At 50.1% G+C, this 4,578-nt stretch overlaps 1 long non-coding RNA gene across 1 annotated transcript; it reads left to right on the forward strand.

Annotated features, from left to right (window-relative positions):
• Positions 1-3,139: 3,139 nt before the first annotated feature.
• Positions 3,140-3,717, forward strand: LOC135965406 (uncharacterized). The gene is made up of 2 exons (XR_010578309.1): positions 3,140-3,638; positions 3,681-3,717. It is a non-coding gene; the product is annotated as an uncharacterized lncRNA (long non-coding RNA).
• Positions 3,718-4,578: the final 861 nt, after the last annotated feature.

The following is a 4,578-nucleotide window of genomic DNA, read 5'->3' on the forward strand; positions in this document are numbered from 1 at the left end:
CTGCACAATCCCTGAGGGGTAAGAGAATAGCAGATGAACACTGAGAAGTGATCTTGAGGATAGATTTCCATGATGGAAAGGAAATGAGAGGTTCTAAGAGATAGGCTAGCGGTTTGTAACCTACATGGAAGAGGTTATGAAATGAGGACAGAATAGAATGGGCCTGTGAGGCTGGAAGGAGATATTTGCCTTGGTCTAAGAACCATTTGCCTTGTGTGGGAAGAGATTGACAGGTGGAAGTTTCAGCGGGGGAGCAGGTGGGAGTGGCCAATGTGAAGGAGGAAAACTGCCGTGAGGGATAGAAGTTGGAAGCTAGCTGCTTTTTTAGCTAACTTATCAGCATAAGCATTGTCCTGAGCGATGGTTGGGGGAGGAAAATAGATTTTGGAAGTTAGGAAACTGTAGAGAGTTGAGCATAGTTTGTGATTTTTAGGGCCTCTAACAGTATTAAAGCGGTGGCAGCTGCTGCGCGCAGACATGAGGGCTCAGCTAAAACAGTAAGGTCATTAGGACAGAAAGGCTACAGGACGTGGTCCTGGCCCTTGTATAAGAATTCTGTCCGCACTAACCATGCCTAGGAAGGAAAGGAGTTGTTGTAGAAGGGATTGGGGTTTGGGAGATTAGCCGGACACGATCAGCAGGGAGAGTAAGTGTGTTTTTATGAGAATTATGCCGAGATGGGTAACAGATGAGGAAGAAATTTGGGCTTGACTGAAGTAATGGGGGCTGTCGGTGAGGCCTTGCAGCAGTACAGCCCAGGTAATTTGCTGAGCCTGATGGGTGTCAGGGTCAGTCCAAGTGAAAGCGAAGAGAGGCTGGGATGAAGGATATAAAGGAACAGTAAAGAAAGTATGTTTGAGATCCAGAACAGAATACTGGGTTGTGGAGGGAGGTATTGAGGATAGGAGAGTACATGGGTTTGGCACTACGGGGTGGATAGGCAAGACAATTTGGTAGATAAGGTGCAGGTCTTGAACTAACCTATAAGCCTTGTCTCGTTTTAGGACGGGTGAAATGGGGGAATTGTAAGGGGAGTTTACAGGCTTTACAAGGCCATGCTGTAGCAGGTGGGTGATAACAGGCTTTAATCCTTTTAAAGCGTGCTGCGGGATGGGATATTGGTGTTGAGTGGGGTAAGGGTGATTAGGTTTTAATGAGATGGTAAGGGGTGCATGATCAGTCGCCAAGGAAGGGAGTAGAGGTGTCCTATACTTGTGGGTTAAGGTGGGGGGATACGAGGGGAGGATGTGAAGGAGGCTTTGAACTGGGGAAAAGGCGGCAATGAGGTGTGGCTATAGCCTAGGAATAGTCAGGGAAGCAGATAATTTAGTTAAAATATCTTGGCCTAATAAGGGAACTGGGCAGGTGGGGATAACTAAAAAGGAGTGCATAAAAGAATGTTGTCCAAATTGGCACCAGAGTTCGGGAGTTTTAAGAGGTTTAGAAGCCTGGCCATCAGGCTGGGCGCGGCGGCTCACGCCTGTAATCCCAGCACTTTGGAAGGCCGAGGTGGGTGGATCACTTGAGGTCAGGAGTTCGAGACCAGCCTGGCCAACATGGTAAAACCCTGTCTCTACCAAAAATACAAAAAAATAAGCCAAGCGTGGTAGCATGTGACTGTAATCCCAGCTACTCGGGAAGCTGAAGCAGGAGAATAGCTTGAACCTGGGAGGCGGAGGTTGCAGTGAGCTGAGATTGTGCCATTGCACTCCAGCCTGGGCAATAAGAGTGAAACTCAATCTCAAAAAAAAAAAAAAACCAAAAGGCCTGGCCATCAATACCCACAACAGTTATGGAGGCAAGGGAAACAGGCCCTTGAAAAAAAGGTAATGTGGAGTGGGTAGCATCCATATTGATTAAGAAGGGGACAGACTTACCCTCCACTGTAAGAGTTACCCAAAGTGATGGTCCAGGAGGCTTCCGAGGAGATGGGGCAGCGTCAGTCTTCAGCCGCTAAGCCGAGAAGATCTGGGAAGGAGTCAGTCAGGGAGCCCTGGGCCAGAGCTCCAGGGGCTCTGGGAGTGGCTGCTGGGCAAGTTGGACAGTCCGATTTCCAGTGGGGTCCCGCACAGGTGGGATACGGCTTAGGAGGAATCCCAGGCTGTGGGCATTCCTTGGCCCAGTGGCCAGATTTCTGGCACTTGTAGCAAGCTCCCTGGGGAGGAGGTTCTGGAGGAACTCCTGGCAGCTGCGGTTCAGGCGTTTGGAGTTGTGTGCTGGAGATGTGGCTGGGGTTTGTCTCACAGTGGAGGCAAGGAATTGCAACTCAGAAATAAGTTGCTACTTGGCTGCCTTTACTCTATTATTGTACACCTTGAAGGTGACGTTCATTAAGTCCTCTTGTGGGGTTTGAGGGCCGGAATTTAATTTTTGGAGCTTTATTTAATGTCGGGAGCAGATTGGGTAATAAAATAAAATGCATATTAAGAATAAGATGGCCTTCTGACCTTTCAGGGTCTAGGGCTGAAAAGCGTCTCAGGGTTGCTGCTAAACGGGCCATGAATTGGGCTGGGTTTTTCATATTTGATGAAAAAGAGCCTAAACACTAACTGATTTGGGAGAGGTCCCAACTGATTTGGGATAAAGAAAAAGGAGCATTAACCTTGACTATGCCTTTAGTTCTAGCTACTTTTTTAAGAGGGAATTGCTGGGCAGGTGGGGGAGGGCTAGTCGCTGAACGGAACGGTAAGCCAGACCGGGTGTGAGGAGGGGAGATGATAAAAGGATTAGAGGGTGGGGGAGCGGAGGCTGAGGAAAATTGGGACCTAGCTTGGCCTGGCCAGGAGGACAGAGGTCAGATGGGTCTGTAGAAAGGAAGATTAGAAAGACTCAACGACGCTTGGGGTTGGGACTGAGGGGACAGGCAGGAGGGAAAGAAGGAAGATTTGGGATGATTGGGAACAGAGGCTAGGGAGGGACCTATATGTAAAAGAATGCCTGGACATCAGGCACCTCAGACCGTTTGCCCATTTTACGACAATTTTTAGGTCTTGTAAGATGAAGAAAGCAAAAGTGCTGTTTTCTGGCCATTTAGAGCCACTGTCAAGTTTGTATTGAGGCCAAGCGGTGTTGCAGAAGAAGATAAGGCGTTTAGGTTTTAGGTCAGGTGTGAGTTGAAGAGGTTTTAAGTTCTTTTTTTTTTTTTTTTTTTTTTTGAGACGGAGTCTCGCTCTGCCGCCCGTGCTGGAGTGCAGTGGCCGGATCTCAGCTCACTGCAAGCTCCGCCTCCCGGGTTCCCGCCATTCTCCTGCCTCAGCCTCCCGAGTAGCTGGGACTACAGGCGCCGCCACCTCGCCCGGCTAGTTTTTTTGTATTTTTTTAATAGAGACGGGGTTTCACCGTGTTAGCCAGGATGGTCTCGATCTCCTGACCTCGTGATCCGCCCGTCTCAGCCTCCCAAAGTGCTGGGATTACAGGCTTGAGCCACCGCGCCCGGCCGAGGTTTTAAGTTCTTGAGAACACAGGCTAAGGGAGAAGGAGGAATGGAGGGTGGAAGGTTGCCTATAGGGAAGGAGGCAAGCCCAGAGAAAAGAGAGAGTAGAGACACAGAGAGAAGGAGTTCGGGGGTTCTTGCCCTCCAGAAAAGCGGGAAAGGGGTCGGGGTGTGGAAATACAGGATTGGGGCACAAAAATAAGAGGTTGGGGCGCAAAAATAAGAGGTTGGGGTGCAAAAATAAGAGGTCAGGATTCTTGCCCCTCCCCCAGAAAAGCAGAAAAGGGGTAGAGACAAGGAGAGAAGGGGTCAGGGTGCTTGCCTCTCCCCCAGAAAAGCGGGACTTGCCGCTAAGGGTGAAGGACCAAGGCAGGCGTCCCTGCAGCGTGGTCAGTCACCTCTGAAACGTGGGTGAGTAACCAGAGAGGCGTCCCTGCAATGATTAAACACAGAGGGAAGGCTGCCTTCCCCAGTCCGTGACCGGCGCCAGCATTTTGGGTCCACGGATAAAATGTGTCTCCTTTGTCTCTACCAGAAAATGAAAGGAATTGAAATTAAGAGAAGGGAGAGATTGAAGGGTGTCGCCAAGATTGAAAGGAGAAAGATGTTGAGGGATAGTGAGAGAGGCTGGAGAAGAGAGTAAAAGGAGGCCGCTTACCCAATTTAATAATGGTGAGATGTTCGCGAGACGTTCCTTGGGCTGGTCGGTCTGAGGACCCGAGGTCGTAGGTGGATCTTTCTCACGGAGCAAAGAGCAGGAGGACAGGGGATTGATCTCCCAAGGGAGGTCCTCCAAGCCAAGTCACTGGGATTACAGGTGCGCTCCACCATGCTTGGCTAATTTTTTGTATTTTTAGTAGAGACGGGGTTTTACCATGTTGGCCAGGCTGGTCTTGAACTCCTGACCTCAGGTTGTAGCAGGACAAGCGGCAGACAAAACTCCTCAGACACCGAGTTACAGAAGGAAGGGGTTTATTCGGCCGGGGGCATCGGCAAGACTTCTGTCTCAAGAGCCGAGCTCCCCGAGTGAGCAATTCCTGTCCCTTTTAAGGGCTCACAACTCTAAGGGGGTGCGTGTGGGAGGGTCGTGATTGAGCAAGCAGGGGGTATGTGACTGGGGACCGCATGCACCGGTAATTAGATCA

This window comes from Macaca fascicularis, chromosome 10 (genome assembly GCF_037993035.2).
Source record: "Macaca fascicularis isolate 582-1 chromosome 10, T2T-MFA8v1.1".
Taxonomy (NCBI): Eukaryota; Metazoa; Chordata; class Mammalia; order Primates; family Cercopithecidae; genus Macaca; species Macaca fascicularis.